The sequence below is a fragment of the Populus euphratica genome, unplaced genomic scaffold, assembly GCF_000495115.2.
Source record: "Populus euphratica unplaced genomic scaffold, PopEup_1.0 scaffold177.1, whole genome shotgun sequence".
Lineage (NCBI taxonomy): Eukaryota > Viridiplantae > Streptophyta > Magnoliopsida > Malpighiales > Salicaceae > Populus > Populus euphratica.
Window position 1 is genome coordinate 166021 of NW_011499972.1, and position 19016 is coordinate 185036.

Here is a 19016-nt window from a genome sequence, read left to right on the forward strand (position 1 = left end):
TTCTTTGTTTTAGTGTCAACAACTTGTTAATTGTGAGATAGAAAAAAATTAAGAAAACAATTTTTTTAAAAAAAATATATATACAAGGACATTATCTTAAAAAATCATGGCAAGTTGCATACACCAATGGATTTTCTAAGATACTCAAACCTAAGACCATCCAAAGGTTCTATGAAAAAGTCATCCAATTAATGTTCAGTCTTAACATGTTCTCATGTCACAATTTTTAATTCAACCAAGTCTTGAATGAAATGATGCCTTATGTCAATATGCTTGGTTTATGAATGCTGCATATGATTCTTAGAGATACTAATGACATTAAAATTATCACAATAAATAGTCATTATATCTTAAGTAAAACTATAATCTTGTAAAATCTTTTTCATCCAAAGATGTTTGTGCAACAACTTCCAGCAATAATGTATTCGACTTCAACAATGGATAAAGAACCTTGAATTTTGTTTCTTATTCATCTATGCTGCCAAATTTTCCATGATATAAAAACAACTTCCTATTGTGCTTTTTCTATCACCAGCATTACTAGCCTAGTCAACTTTTGATTAACCTACCAAACTTAAATTTCAAGATTATCTTCACTATAGTAAGATGTGATTCTTCATATTAGACTGAAATCTAGCACACACACTAACTTTAAAGGCAATATCAAATATGGTTATAGTTATGTAGAGCAAACTTCCTGTCATGCTTCTATGAAGTATGGAAACTTACCTATGGGGTCTGACTTGATCTTGACAAAAGTGCTCATTAAGGTTCGAGTATGTCTCTTACCTTTCACACCAAACTTCTTAACTATATCTCTTGCATAATTTGATTGAGAAATAAAAATTCCATTAACATACTTATCTCAAATTTAAACTTTATCTTGTTAGCAAACTTACGAGGAAGTGAATCATAAGTAGCTCTAAAAACAATGACATTAACATATATATGAACAATGAGTATTTTCTTACTTGTTTTTCTTATAAAGAGTGTATTGTTAGCATGACCACTTTAAAAATAGTTATCTAACAAATATTTTGTTAACCATTTATACTAGGCTTGTAGTGCTTGTTTTTAACCATAAAAGGGCTATCTTCAATCTATACAGATGATTATGAAATAAATGATTAATGAAACCTTTTGGTTGTTCTACATATATCTCTTCTTATAAAATCCCATTTAAGAAAGCAATCTTCACATCTTTTGGTTTAGTATAAAGTTTTGGTGATAAAACAATGCAAGCAATATATAAATAGACTCCAAAAGAGTTATTGTTGCAAATGTTTCATCAAAATTGATTCCTTCAACTTGTAAGTATCCGTGTGCCACCAATCTTGCTTTGTTTTTTATAACTATTTTATGCTCATCTAATTTCTTCTTAAAGATCCTCTTAGTTCCAATTATGTTATGACCATTAGGATGTGGAACCGGTTCTCATACATCATTTCTAGTGAACTAATTCAGTTCCTCATACATGGCATTGATCTAGTTTTCATCTTGTAAAGCTTCTTTAACCTTTTTAGGTTCAACATATGACAAGTAACGCATATATAAGACTTGATTAATAATTCTTTTTCTCAACCTCATATCATTATCTAATTTCTGATGATGTTCTCTTTAGGATGATTGTGCTTATCTTTGAGGAAGGTTATTTTCTTGGGATTGTTCAAACCTATGCACAAAGCTTCTTTTCTTATAGTGTTCATCTTGTTTAGATAAGGTTTCTTCTGTTGCTTAAAACATGTCATCAAGATTGTTTATGACAGGTTCTTTTAGATTGTCATTGATGACCATATTGATTGTTTCCATGACATTTTGAGTTCATAAATTGTAGACTCTATAGGCTTTATTGTGTAATGAATATCTAAGAAAAATTCCTTCATCACTCTTACTATCAAACTTATATAAGTTTTCTCCATCTCTTAACATGTAAGAACTTTCAAATACTATGAAGTATTTGATCATGGGCTTTTTATGATTTCACAACTCATAAAGGGTGAGTTTTGTGCATGATCTAAATACAACATGATTTAAAATATAAACATCTGTGTTGATAACTTCTCCCCAAAAATGCATTGCAACTTTCATGCCATTCAACATTGTTCAAGCCATTTCTTGTACAACTCTGTTCTTCCTCTTAACTACACTATTTTATTGCAAAAAATTCTTGATATATACCCTATTCATCATAAGAAGATGAAAAATTAGTATTTTAAATTTTTTTCCTTTAATTATTGTAGATTCTATAGATATAGAGATTGTTTTTATTTGCAATTCTTTGAACAATTTTCTAGCAAGATCAAAAGATTCAAATTTATCTTTTAATAGTATAGCCCAAGTATATCTTGAATAATCATCTACAATAATCATGACATACTTCTTTCAACCAATACTCATGGTTTGAGTTGAACCTATTAAATCTATGTGCAAGAATTCAACTGGTCTTGATGTCAAAATATTAATATCTTTATTGTGTTTAGCTTTAGTTTGTTTTCCTTTTTGGCATGCTTCACATATAATTGACTTGACTGTTTGTATATTTGATAGTCCTCGTAAAACTTCCCTTTTAGAATTTTTTGACAAATCTCTAAAATTAATATGACCAAGGCATTGATGCCAAAGATTAATATTATCCCATGTTTCCTTGTGACATCCTAAAAAATTCAAGGTAGAAATTCCATAATAATTGTTTGAAGTTTTGGCACTAATCATGATTCATTTGCCATAATTGTAAATATTGCATTCTTCCTTAAAAAACTGCACAGTACTATAATTCTCATCATAAAGCTGGCTTATAGTTAGCAGTTAGCTTTAAGGCCATTTATAAACAAAACATTATAAAAAATAGGTAAGCCAGGAATTTCAACATTTCCTTTACCTATAATGGTAGTTATGCTTCCATCTTCAAAGGTCCCTGAATCACTATTCATGAATTCAAATTTCTTAAATTAACATTTATCTTCTGACATATGTTTAGAACAACCACTATCTAAATACCATAAATTTTTATTCATAGTTTTTAGTTAAGTGTGTACTGCTAAACATATTTCCTTTTTCTTAACTATGCATTGATTTTTCATTTTTGTTCTATTAGAACTTTTAGTCTCATTAGATTTTTCATAACCTACTAACTCATCAATTTTCCTTTCTATAGTACATAATTGATTTAAGACTAAGTTAACTTTGTACTTTAGATTTTGATTTTTCCTTATAAAATAGTTTCTTTTTACTTGTTCTTCAATTCCATAACAGTGACAAGTAGGAATAAACTTACCTTTTTGGATATTGTTTGATTTGTCTTTAGCATGAAAGGTTCTTTACCCTTTACAAAGGTAATCCATTTAGAAAAGGAAGATACAAATGTATTATTGATAAATTTTCCACGTGTCATATATCTGAATTCTATACAATCAGTACTTACCCTTTGAGCTTTCAACAACTTATCAAGTTTATGTGTTGTTGATGGTTGTTATGACTGTTTGCACATAGTCAACTCATTTTCAAGTGGTTTAACTTTTCTAAGAGATCTAGATATCTCTACTTCTAACTTCTTTAGGGCTTTTATCATATTGTTCTCCATATTTATCAGTTTATTAAACAATTTCTTGACTTTCACTACTTCAATTGTCATAAGCTTTTTACAAGCTTAGTTCATGATTGGAAATAACAGAAGTAATATCTAAATCACTATAATTACTGACAGTCTAATATGTGTCAAAATCACATGATATCTCGATAGTTTGTTTCATGTTAGTAGATCCATTAATAGTGTTAGCAAGAGCAATAAAAAAAAAATTAATTATTAGATGATGAATTAGAATTTTCAGAGTTAGATTCATCAATTAAGGTGACATTAAGAGCTTTACCTTTATTTCTTTTGAAATTAAAAATTCACTTCTCAAGTGACCATATCTTGAACATTCAAAACATTTAATTATTTTCCTAGATTTAGTCTTAATTTTACTTTCATTTTTCGATTTATTTCTTTAGATAAAATCATTTACCTTTCTACCTTTATCAATTTTATTCTTCTTAAACATGAATTTTTTGAATTACTTAGCTTTGAGAGCTCTATCATCATTATTAAGATCATCATTAGAAGAGTAGTTATGTTTTTCCTTAAAAGATTTAAGTGCAATGGACTTACCTTTCCTTTGATAAGGCAATGTAGATTCATATGTTTGCAAGGAACCTACGAGTTCTTCAACATATAAAATATCAAAATCCTTACTTTCTTCAATAGCTATTACCTTTGGCCAAAAATTTTAAGGTAAGGATCTTAATATCTTTCTTATAATTTGTGTGTCCTCCACTATTGAACCTGGAATTCACAATGTTATTAAGTTTTGCATAAAACTCATTAAAAGATTCATCTTACAACACTTTAATTTCCTCAAACTTTGAGGTTAGCATTTGAAATTTGTAATTTTTAATTGATTTAGTTTCCTCATGAGTAACTTTAAGAATATCCCAAGCTTTATTACCTATTTCACACATAGATATTGTTTTAAACTCATCAGGAGAAACCATCATAAATATAACATTCAGGCCTTTGTTATTCCAATTATAATTAGCAGCATTATCTCTGTTCCATTCTGCAAAAAGAGTTTCATGTTTGATCCACCCTTGCTTTACCAAGTGCCACACTTTCTGATCTAGTGATTTAAGAAAGATTCTTATTTTGACCTTCTAGTAGGTATAGTTCTCATCATTAAATTATGGTAGTGAATTCAGTGTTGACATCTTTAATGAAAAAATAGATCTCACTCCTATTGAATGAACTTGCTCTAATACCACTTGAAAGTCTCTTTTCCTGTTTACCATTTATAAATAGATGATCTAATAATACTTTGCAAACACTAATCAATACCCAAATAAATAAAAAATAAAGAAAACTTAAATACACAAGGTATTTGGTTATAAAAGGAAAATCTTTTGAAGAACTCTTTAAAAGATAAAAAAAACCCTCAAGTGTAGCCAAACTCAAGATAGACAATTTTTTCATTAGTTTGAAAGATTACAAAAGGGTTATTTCTAAACACAACCCTTTGTGTCTATACTACCTTACTTGATAAGACAATGAACTATGTTATTTATCCAATCATAGTGGCTTGCCAGTACATTTGATGATCTTAAACTATTGTCATCTTAATTAAAACTTTTAGTTGCTAACAATTCAAATAAGAATTCTTTGTAGGAGTCTGCAAGCTCTTTAACTCTTCAAGGATAAATTCTCCTAGATCATACTCCTTATGTGTCAAGAGTATATGTTGTGAAAGTGAAACTTTGTATAAACTTCTTAGTTAGTTGGCAAACTTGCTTTGATGTAATTGATGCTTTTAACATTCTGAAACTCTCTTTTGAACCACACGAAGCACGTCTTTCTTCAAACTTAACCTTTCTTATATACATGTCTTATGTGATAAGGATAAGAATAATCTTCATGTTGGTAATAGATTGCTAACACATTTTACAAAAACATTAATAAAGTTATCCTTGGATAACGTTTTCTACTCTATCTGAACTTATCTCTTAAAAAATCTAAACTAATTAGATAATTACAAAGAAGATAATGCTAACTAATCTTAATAAACTTTTACCTTAGCCATACTATCTTTTTACCAATTGTAAAAAGATGTTCACTAATCTAAGGCAACAAAATGACATTTACATAAAGCATTAACCATAAACATTTAGAAATAAATATAACCACTTTATCATTTTCTTTGTAGAGCATATTATTCTAAGGACTTTATCTTTAATTTATACTCTTTAATCAAATATAAATAATAATTAAAAATAAAAAGGCATTTATTAAAAATAAATATGTTTTGTATAAACAAAATCAATGTCATGTATAACTAATCGACTAGTTATAAGGCATATATACTACCAAGATTTATTTTAGTTTTCATTTGACATTAGTAAGCTTGATGGAATGCTTTTGCCTTTTAAAATCTCCATCTATATAAGGCTTAAACCATTTGCCATTTACTTTGAATGTGCCTTTCGTTTCATGGTGGGCTTCAACCATATCATAGAGAAATATGTGGGTCACAATGAACACTCTTCATTTTAAACATAACTTGTTAAGGAAAAGCTGATGATGAGTGTTGTAGAAAAGTACTTCTTACCCAAGATCAAATTCACTCAAGATGTTTTTATCATTCCATCTTGCGATACGTTCTTTGTATATATAGTTATTCTCATATGCATTATTAAGAAACTATCTGTCTCATTAAGTTAGAGAGAAGTCATTTCTCTCCTACTACTTAATTGTCAAAGTTCAATGTCTTTATTTCCTAATAGACTCTATGTTCTTATTCCCATTAATAAATGACAAGCTTTTTTAAACACAAGATGATAGGGAGACATCCCTATCGGAGTTTTGAATGTTGTTTGGTATACCCAAAATGTATCATTTAACTTTCTTGACTAAATTTTTCATATAGAATTTATTGTATTCTCATGGATCCTCTTTAATTTTTGGTTGGATACTTGGCCCCTCATTTATGGATGAAAAAAGTATCCATATGGCAACTGGCTCTACACTTACTGATAAGTGAATCAAACTAAGAGTTGCAAAAGTGTTACCTTCCATCACTAATAATTTCTTATGAGGTGCCAAAACTAGTATAAATATAATTTTTCATAAAGATATACACTATTTTAGAGTCATTAGCTGGTAGGGCTATAGACACTACTTATTTAGAAACATATCCACATATAATAAGATATATTAATTTGAGAAGAAAAAAGGGAATGACTTTATGAAATCTATATTCCAAAAGTTAAAAAATTCCATTATAAGAATAATATTTAAAGGAATTTCATTATTTCAAGAAATATTTTGAATACTTTAACATTGATCACAAGCAGCTAAGAAAGTATAAGCATCTTAAAAAAAAGATAAAAAAACCTAATTGAAGAAAATTTGGAGTTGTCTTTATGCCACCAAATCAACTCCTAATTTTAAGAGTAATAATGGATCCTCACAAAGGTAGTGCATGAAATTAGATGAGCCTTTTCCTTTATTGATAAGATAAATCAGGATTGATGATGTTGCTAGGTAATTAGGCAAGTCAGTATACTAATGTGTTGCATTAATATGTATGGAGAAGAGGTGCTTATTGATAAATTCTTCATTAATGAGCACCTTCTCTACTCCATCATTCATATTTTGATCAATTATAGACAAATAGTCAACTACTAGGCTTTTATTTCCCTTTTTATCCCATATCTCCAAATCAAACTCTTATACTAAAAGCACCTGTATAAGTCTCATATTTGCATGTTTCTTTGTAAGAAAACATTTGAGGTTGTATGGTCTATATTGATTATGCCTTTAGGGCCTAACAAATAAAAATGAAACTTGTCAAATGCAAAAGTAATCAACAATAATTTTTAATTTCAATAAAAATATAATTAAATTATGCTTTTGTAAAAGTTCTGTTTGCATAATGAATCATTGAAAATATTTATTGTTTCCCCCCTCAAGTAGCCCCTGTAGCTTAATCACTACCCAGCATATAAAAATTCAAAAGTTAATTCCTAATCAAAAGCAACAATAATAGGCGCAAATACTAGTTTTCCTTTTGCATGTGCTCATAAGAAATTTCAAATAAAATATCTTTAACTAACAAATCACAATGAGGTCTAGTGATTTAAAAAAAAAATTCTTTTCTAGAATACAACATGCATAAAAAAAACACTACACTACATTTATATTTGATAGGGCGGTATCTTCTCAATCTTTTTAATCTTTTGCTTGGTCAACTTTAATTTCTTTGCTAAAACACAACTTAAAACAATCCTTTCTTGTAGTGTGAAATATAAACTTTTCCCTACTCAAAACTAAAGCCAGGTTTATCAAAGAATCATAAAAAAAGAACAAAAAATAGAAAAATCATCCATGAAAGTTTTTATATATGTTTCCATGTCACAAAAATTAACATAATGCAATATTGGAAGGTAACAAGTGCATTGCATAATGCTAACAATATCATTCTATATAAAAATATACCATACAGATAAAAGAAAGTGGTCTTATCTCAATCTTCAAGAGCTATGGAAAATATGGTTATACTCCAAATAACCATATAGAAAATAGTAGCAAGCACGACCAAATATTCTTTCCAACATCTAATCAAATTAAAACCATTTAAAAATGATTCTTTTGACTTATATTCTTAAGATTTTGATGGTCGAAACATGTTGTTCCATGAATGTTTAACCCATTGTTATTATTCTTTACCATTTTAATTCCACCTTTCTATAGCACATCTTCCACCAAACTCAACCAAAGGATATAAGAGATTATTTAAATGATCTTATCATCCAATAATTTTCGCACTTGATATCATTAGTTGTGGTTCTTCTTAATAACTTATTGTGCTTTCTTAAAACCCCAATCAACTTTGTTTTTCTTCCAAAGCACTTAAAGATGATGATGAGATTATAATTGAAAGAGATGAAGATTCACTGAAGTAAGCATACCTTAGATGGAATGGTAATGAATTAAATTCCTTATTGGATGGATCTTGAATGTATCTTTTTGGTGTTGGCTTCAAGCTCTTTTATAATAGCTCCTTTACTTGAAAAAGTGGTCAACTAGCTTCTAAGTATTGGTTATATTTTCTAATCAAGGCTTGCCCAGCATGAATAAATTGAGAGCTAGTGAGACATCTTTAGATTCTTTTTTTTTGAAAATTTTGACGATCAACTTGTCAATGATATCCATTTAAAAATATGAGTCATAAATAAATCAAAACATCTATATTTTTAATACATTAAATATTACTTGATCATCTTACACTTGTAAAATCCATTTACATTGTTGAACATCAATCAATGTTCTCCTCATTTCAAAGAAGAAGGAAGATTTTATGGTTTGTCTTCATGTCAAGTGTTGTACCTAATATCACAATAAAGAGGGGGTCTTGTCCTTATAGTTTTGGAGGAAAAAAGTTTTATGTCAAAATAAAATAAAATTGTTACATGGTATTATGGTCATTAAAAAATCCTAACTAGTCTATAGAGTCTAAGATAAAAGATTATCACCCTAAAATATTTTATATAAAGTAAGTTGCATTGTTACTTATTATATATTCTTATTAGTGTATCATGCTTATTTTACCATTGGTCTATCTAAAAAGGTTAATAGTGGGTCTATTATGAGTTAAATCATGGGTGGTTAGCTTAATCCTAACCATTTTAAATTTTAGTTTATTTTTATACTCCTAGTTATTATCTTTTGATAACAACTAGTGAATTAAAATGTCTATAATTGGTTCCTCTTGATCATAATTTTTAATTATTACCTCACTGAATATTATGATGATTTTTAGGAGAAAAAATAATATCTGGCATCTTATTCTTATAGGGGAAAATGTCTGGTTTAAAGAGTCATTACTTAATGTTATAATTACTAAAAATCCTAATTGATCAATAAAATTTTTATGAATACTTATGTGAAAAGGAAGATAGTATTACCTTTTAAGAGTCCTCTTACCTAAGATAGCTTACATTATTGGTTTTGTCTTAAATTGTTAAGGGTTTGTTTTATTCTATTTTTATGTTATGTTTATAATATTCCTAATTCTAGTGTAAGTGAATATTCAACTACAAATACTTAAAACTATGGCATTGATAAATATCACATACAAAAAAAAAATGGTATTTCAAACTCGAGCACCGGTGAATAAACTAGTAAAATTTGAATTGAAAGCAAAACACATTTTTGTTATTAAATTTTTTTAGAGGAAAAAAAAAGGAAGATAGATATATAATGCATACTAGATTCACATTTCACAATATAAGCCTACAATCCAATACTAAGTGAAGTTGTTAAAAAAAAAGAAGTGTAAATATCTAAAAGGGTTCTTGAATGTTTTCAAAATTTTATAATATCTAAAAAGACATGTTTGGCATGTTTGTTAGAGTTTGAGGAAAATCGCGGATCAACAAGACTGTTGGTGACAACCCATCATAGCATTTAGAAAAGCATTGTTCGAGTGAGGAATACTGGGTAATTGGTAGATTTAGTGGGGAATCCTGCTTACCTGAAACCATTGTTTGGGTGAATAGTTGCCTTAGGAACAATGTCATTTTAGACCAAAAAAAAAATGGATATTTTTTATAATGCTTTAAATCTTACAATTAAACCTTTATATTTGAAAATATTTTTTTTCCCCCTAAATCAATTGCAATTGGACCCTTAGACTTCAATATCATTTACAAAACAGTTCTTGGTTTCAAATTTAATTAATTCAGTCCTTAATTGACTCATCAACATTAAAGTTTTTCAAAATTAACCCTAGAAAACTCAATTAACCCTCTAATAATATTACCGCCTATCAACTTTGATTTTTGGAATTTAATTTCTTGCAATTTTGACCCAAATTGACCCCAAACTTTGATATTTTTTCAATTAAACTACTGATTTCATTAATTAAACTAATTCAAAGTTTAATTAAGTCCCTAGACTCATTAATTCTTCTAATTTTTAGCTAAATTGCTTTTTAAATTTATAATTCCCTCCTTATTAGTCCTTGAACCTTCAATTTGTATGGTTTTGACATTATTCTCAATTTATTTATTTATTTATTTATTATTATTATTATTAGTATTAGTATTAGTATTTTTAAAAATAAAAAATTAGTCTATGATAACCATTAGTTTATCAAGTAATGCAAATGAATAACTAGTAGCCTTATTTTGAGCTCATTGAATCCATACCTAAATCCTATAGAAGGTTTATGGATAATGTTTTGTTCATGCTCATTTATCTTATAATACCCAGATCCACTAACACTATGGCTGAATGAAGGCTTGTGAGTCCCATTAGCATTCAAGTAGTTTTTGTTTATAAGTTCATATATCTAGGTTAGAATCTAGTAAAACTAAGGTCCATTTTGAACAAAGTCTTCACAATGATGTATATGGGATTCATTGTTTTGAGGTGTGCTATGTAACCCACTTGATAAATTTATTTATTATGTTTTGTTATCTCTCATCAATGTTAATATACAATAAGTGGACAATCTCCTTTTCATTTTATTTGTTACTTTTTTAAAAAAAATTATTTTAAAAACCAATACTCCTAACTATTTGGTGAATACTAGACTTAGAGACCTTAATAATTATTTTATTACTCTAGAAAATAAGGTGAAGAGTGTTGCTCCTTTTAAGATGCATAGTCATGGCCCATGTAAAGTCCATATATTTTTGAACATGCAACAGTGAACAACCAAGCTTTTTTAGAAAACCCAACAAAAAGCTACTTCTTTGTAATGTTAGAGTGAATAACCAAAATATTTAGAGGTGATATTTTGAATAAAATATAAATACATTTTGGATTTGAAAAATATAATATCGACTTAATAGGCCTTTTAGTTGTGGGCTGAAACCTAATGGGCCTTGCAAACTTGTTTCAAGGCCAAATATGTATGAATAAGTGATTTTGATGCTTTATATTATGAAATGAAAGCAATCAACCAAAATTTTCTTGACAGTTTCAAGATTTAATGTAATATCCCATATTAACCGGTGATGATTTGATAGCTGGTCTTATTAGTAGTGCTGGTTGTTATCCTATTGTACATGTTGTGGTGCGTCAAACTTATAAGTGAACTCATGTCACCAAGAACAAAACCATGAGGGCGATAAGGACCAAAACAAACAATATATAGCAGGTTGGCCTAGGTTATTACATTTAGTATCAAAGCCGACCTTCTAACTGTCCAGTTGTGCTAACGGGGTCGTCGGACTTTTTAAAATGGTGGATTGTAATATCCCACATTGACGGGTGAAGATATGGTAGCTGACCTTATTAGTAGTGCTAGTTGTTATCCTATTATACACGTTTTGGGGTGTTAGGCTCAGAAGTGGGTTTGCATCACCAAGAGCAAAACCATGAGAGCAATAAGACCCAAAGCGAACAATATATAGCAGATTAGGCTAAATTATTATATTTAAATCAAAACAGAACGTGTAATATGACTAGAGAACATATCAAAACAAGATGGGAGTTTGAATGGTTTCAGCCAAATACAGTTTTGAAATATAGTTTTGGAAAGATTATTTCTGGCACCAACTAGACTTAGAAATATGTAAATCTTTTTAAAGATCTACCTTAGTTAGTCAAGGCTGACTCAATAGGGTAAAAACTTTTATAGAATTCCAATGTAGATTCTAACATCCCGTTCAAACAAAAATCATTCGCACTATATTAAAACCACAAACAAATACAAATTAAAGAGGGGGGAATGGCATACTCAAATAAACTACAATAAATTATAAATAGGGAGTTTGAGATTCGTATTTAGGTAGACATGTCTCACTAGGGGTGAACTGCTAATAGATATAGGTTTACTAGGACCAACCATAAACTTTCATTCAAGTTAACAGAAACGTGGACCTTAATTAGTAAACCCCATCCCAAATTCCACAAATAAAAAATTATCAATTTACATAAGCACTTTCAACTTTATCAGTAGATAATAAGAATCTTAACCATGCATTAACACTAAAAAAGACACCATAAAAAGTATATCATGCCAAAAAAAAAACAAACAAACAAGTATAGGAGTAATAAATGGTAGAAATGAAGAGATATACATAAACTGGTGACTGGTGACTTGTTGGACTTGACAAAGAAAAGAGGCTACCATAGGAGCCTTACATTCAATATTTAAAATTGAAACCTTAAAGGAATATACCTACTCATGAGAATGGAAAATACTATATTTTTCTTCCTTAATGATTAGTATTTTATATTTTTTTTGGTTCTTAAAATGAAGGGGTTATAGGTAAAAAAAATTTAATTGGGCAATTCTAAACAATTTTAACATAATTTTATAATCTGCGCATAACTCTTTCATTTAAGCTCCAATTGAGAAAATTCAAAATGTTGTAGAACCCTAAGAAACAACCATACAACTTTCATGTTTTGAGTTTTGAGAGATACTGGCTGAAACTAGGTCACAATTAGACATAAAGTTGTTGTATTTATATTTCCAACATATTGGAACATTCTCTGAAATGCAATTTTATTATGATGTGATTTATTTTTAGAAGTTTCTAGATTTGGTATATGAATTCCAACTAAAGACATCATTTTTCTAGTTATATTAGGTCTTTATTTTATTATTTAATAATTTCATTAAATATTCAGATTTGGTGGTTATTATTGAAGGATTATATTGGGAGTATTTTTAGGAGATTTTATAGGCTTCTAATGAGAGAGAAAACATGTAAAAGAGGTGGGGTGACATCAGATCAGATTTCTATCCTTTCTCCACTCTCTTCCCTCTTCTCTGTTTTCTTTTTCTCCTTTGAGTTTTCATCACGGTACTATATTACTAAATTTTATTTGGTCAAAGAAAATAGAAACCTCAAAATCAACAAAATTGTGAGATCTAATTCATTTTCATTATTAAATTTATGCTTTGAGTATTAAATGTTCTTTGATGTCTATTTTTATGATTGTCTTGTTTATTTACTAGGAGGCCTATTAGTTTATTATTTGTTGTGATTTACTGCTAAGTTAGATATCAAATTCATATGTTTTAGGGCTATAATGTATTTTGGTTATTACTCTAAAAGAAATTTAGATGATTTTTTCAGCCTAGGTTATAGATGTTGGAGTGGAGTTTAAGTTATCTCTGAAAATTAGTTACGATGTGTTCTTGTTCTAAAAAGACTATAATATAAAGGATGCTAAATTAGCAGTTAACAATTGCTTATGGTTCATCATATGTCTCTCAAATCAAACTTTTCTAATAGATAATGTAAATGCTTAAGTTTTCCAATATATTTATTGGGAAATTGATATGTAAATTTAAAAAGGTACTAATATCTACCTTATGAATACTTAGTAGTTTCCTTGGCATTTGTCTCTTTAAATTCCATCAATAATGATTTGAGGCCATCACTTTCAACAACTTATAGCCTCATCATGTTTTTTTCTCATCAATGCTCTAATTACATCTACGTAAGTTATAGTTTGAGTCTAAACTATTAATCATATTTCAATAAATGAGATTTTACTTATATCATTTAATTTCTTTTTCAACTTTCATATTCCCATTGATGATTATGTCTTGGATTAATAAATGAAAAATATATTTTATTATTTTACATCTAATATGTTTTTCTTTATTGTTTTATTATGTAATTATTGCTCTATCTTTTGTGTCATATAAGAATAATATACATTATTGGTCTTGCTTTGTGGTTGATTTTTGCATGCTTTGTATGATACCATATCATATATAATTTAAAATATTTTATTTCATTAAAAAAAATCCTAGATAATTGAGGATTGATAATGATAATTGTGTGTAAGCCTAAATAATTGTAGAGTCAAGGTCAATTTGGTTCAAGAAGTAATTTACACTAAGGTGAGCAATTCAATTCATAATAAAAAGCTAACTCTGTAATGGTATTTATATCTTTGTATATTTGTTTATGTCATGCTATACTCATTGATTATTTATCATTTTGTTTGTTTAATTTTATTTATTTATCCTTTAATTATTCTACTCCTAAGGTCACTATATCTCAATAGATAAGGTTTTATTCTTATCATTTCATTATTTTTTCAATTTTCATAAGTTCCTTGATCATTATAATTTGGATAAATAAATAAAAAATACATTGTATTATTTTGTTATGATTTTTTTGTCGATGTGTGTGTTTAGATTTACTTTTAACCATATAATTTTTTTGTTAGGTCACTATATTTCCAAATTAAAAAAAAATAGAAAAAGAATTGATTTAGTTTGACCTGGTCCAAAAACTAGATCGACTCATGACCATGTCAACTTGGGATAAAATCTGAGTTAAAAACTTATTGATTTTATTTAAAAACATTTGGTGAAATGACCTCGTTTTGATCATTTTTAAAAAATAAATTGTGTTAATTCTCCGAACTTGTAACTTAGATCAAGTTTTAAAACTAAAATAATAATTATTTTATTCTTTATATTTGATAAAGTTTTTTTTTAAAACTAGGATATTTTAGAGATAAAAATTCATAAATATTATATCTATAGACATGCCCTATTTATACTTTCTTTTTTGAAAGTATATAAATTCACTTCAAAATTGTTTAAGGGTCAAAATTATTTTTATGTTTCTATCTTTTTAATTAAATACATTTTTGTTTTCAATATTTTTTATTTTTTATTATCTTTTCATCATAAACTTGGTTAATACTTTGATTTTGCATGATATGGATTTATATTTCTATTTTGTATCTTTAGATAGCTATTTGTCACTTGAATGATAGGTCAACCATATATATTAGCCTCTGCAAAACATTTTTCCCCCTTTCTATTGGTCTTTTTTTAATGAGAAAATCAAGGCTGGGTCTTTCCATACTCTATAGGTTTATTGAGTGGAGTTTCGCTATATATATATATATATACACACACACACAAACTAATTGTACGCTGACAACACCTGTGGTCACACGGAAGTATTTTTTTTTTTTTTAATTTTTTATGCTATTTGCTTGCTGACAAACTAGTGAAGCCACCTTTTACAATATGCTTTTTGTTTGCTGACAGTTGACACCTAAAAATCATATTTACATATCTGAGAACTCTCCTCATGAAGTGGTTGCTAACAGATGGCAATAAATGATTTGATAGTACAGAACTCAAGAATGGGCATGGTGTTCCTAAGTTTACAATACACCACAATCCATCCAGAAGACAAGTAGCAAATTTTTTCACTTTAACCGCCAATGACCTCGCTTGAGGCTCCTTGTGTGCAAGCCATATAATATAAAATACCAAAGCAGCAAAGATAAATGGTGTCCTTACGATAGCAAAACAAATCTATCTATACCGCGGAACCGGGTCGGTGTAACGCTTCGGTCTCCGAGACACCACGTGTGGCTGTGTGCTAGCGTAGCTAGCTTTGCACTTTTGACCAGTCAACTTTGATGTACCCTTACCTCATCAATTTAATTAAATATATATAAAAAATATAAATTTACTAAGTACAATGTTAATACACTTGTCCATCAGTTTTTCACACTTATAAATTATACTCGAGGCTATTTATTGGAATTATTTTTTATGGCTAGATCAAAGTTTTGTAAAAAAAATTATTTTTTAATATTTTTAGATCATTTTGATGTGTTTATATTAAAAATAAATTAAAAAATTAAAAAAATATTATTTTTATGTATTTTTAGGAGAAAAACATTTTAAAAAACAATATCTACCACCATCTTAAACACGTTCTAGTTTTGAATCCATTATCTAAATTATGTCTAAATAGGGCTATTATTATGGGTCTTTTTGCATCAATCTTCTAATCATGATTAGTTATTCTTCAAAATAACTTAAAGTTTTATTTCCTCAAACATTTATTATAACAAAACACGTTTTCAAAGCCTAAGAGTTAGTGCGTGAATAAGTGAATGAAGATCAAAGAGATAAGTTAAAAGAATTTTAGATCAATCAACTAGACTTATGGTCAATACTATGAGACCATAAAGAGATAAGACAACCTTAAAACTAGTAGGTGGACATAAGTAAGGTATCCTTGACTTAAGTAGAAGAATCCTATTCTTAGTTATAGAGATGATGCATAAAAAAATAACCCTTATAGATAAAGAGAATTAATGCCCATTATATTTGGGCCCAAGTATTGGGGAAAGAAATTATAGCCCCCCTCTACATATTTAAACATGGTTACACATTCTCTTTGTTAGAATTTGTGTAGAGGGTTCTTCACAATTTTGATTTTTGCGCCAATCAACTACACTTAAATAGATTGGCCTCTTTGACTACTTTAAAAAATTATATGAAGTGGCATGGTGAATAATCCTCCTTAGAGGTATCCAGACACTACTACTAGTTAGGAACATGCTTAATAAGACTTGAGAAATGGCATAGTCTTACACCTTTTCTCTTTAGGTAAAAAAGTCTTATTAAAATAGTAATTGAGTGGGAAAAAATCAATACAATTAAGTGGAGAAGTGAGTTGCTCATATTGCTTTTGAAAGGAAGGGATAACTGAGGGGACTCCTTCCTTTTTCTCCAAATAACCAATAACCCTAAACATTGGACAAGGGTTAACACCACTTCTATTAATCCTAGCTAGCTTCACATGGTCACTTGTATAAAGGACACTAAATGATTCCTTCCCTCCTTAATGATCTTTTTCTAAAAATTATATTAGTATGGTCATAAGAAGACAATATCTATAAAAGGAAATGAGAGTGGGATAATACTTACCACTTTCGTTGTCTTTTACCTTAAAAGAGGTACAAGCATAACATAATTTATTTAAGGAAGCCCTTACCTTCTAGCAAAACTGGGGTTTATCTTATGTGCAGGCACTATAGTAAATATTTTAATTTTATAGTAACGTTGATCGGTAGATGAAGGGAAAACTATCCACCCATATAAGGAAGATTGTCCAAATAGCATAAAATATAAATATATTTTTCTCTAAGTATATTTTCACTATCATTTTGCTCATATTATGTTATCATAACAACTTTTATGTTCATGTACCCTAATTCTACCTACATAACATTGAGTGATAAGAATTCAAGTAATACTAAGAAATGGTTACGATCATTAATATGACCATTAAAGATAATCAATCCCTTAAAGTATTGAGAGAAAAAGTGTAGGTTATATGATCATTAACTGTAATTAGAACTTGAAGTAGTTAAAATAAACAAATGAAAATTTTTTATATAAATAAAATAAACATGTTGGTAATTATTACTAAGATTTCATCTACTTGTTGTAGTAATCTACTATCACTAAGATAAATTATATCTTCCTAAAGTCGTTGGGAAATTATCCTAATATGTTCATTCTCTATTAACGAAAGACTTAAGGTGAGCAATAATTGCATTTCTATTAAGAGTTGGTGAGTGATATAGATGAGAAACAAATGGTAATAGGGCTTGCTATGAGTCAAAATCCTAAAAAATCCACGGGATTTGTTACATATAAAACACATCAAAGACCAAGCAAACTATTACTATAAAGATATACAAAAATACTTGATTTATTCATCCATGTCTAAACCCTAATCCTTGAAGAAAAAAAAACCTAGAAAAGAGTTAATGAGTTAAAATAGAAATGGCTAAACTAAATAGGAAACATTAAATTATAAAATTTCCAAAAATTTCTCCAACATCAATCTTTTTGGGTTGGAAAGAATTTATCCTTGAGTTCAAATTATCTAAGAAAACATCCAACATGTTATTTTTCGAGAAAAACTTTTTCAATAATACACTATCTTGACCATAAAAAATATCCAACATAATGTTCTTGGAGTAAAACTTTCCCAATCAAAAACCATCCTCCACCATGAAAACATCCTCTTTGACCTCCAAACATAAAGATTCAGGAGCACATAGAAAAAATTGTTAGGAATGATTTGACATTGATACCAACTAACTCAAACTGGAAGTAAATGACAACAAAATTTGTTACAAGTTAAAGCTCTTAAAGACCAAAAACCCTAAAACTATAAGGGAAACACTTAAAATACTTAATTTTTATTCATCATAATCTTACTTGCTAAAAGGCCATTACAATCCTTTATATAAAAAGAATAAAAAAAATTCTTGAAATCTTAAATAGGAAAAATAAAATATGAAAAATATTATTTTCAAATACAAAAGACTAAAAAAGCATAATAATATTGAATAGGAAAATAAAAATACAAAAAAAAAATTCCTATACTAAAATAAATAAAAATAACTAACAAAAATATTTATTTTTTCAAAAAAACCTTTTACATCAGCAAGCTACAAAAACAAATCATTGATATTTATCACTTTTTTAACTAGGCTCTTTATGTCTTAAAGAATATTAGGCTAGTAGAATCTTGTTTACGTTGCCTACATGATGAAGGGTCTTTCGTCTATACATCTTATTTCTTAATAAGTGACACGACTAAAAGATTGATGTCTTTTTCCAAGTGCAGTAGTATCAAAGTATAAATAACCCGGTAAGACCGGGATCGAACCA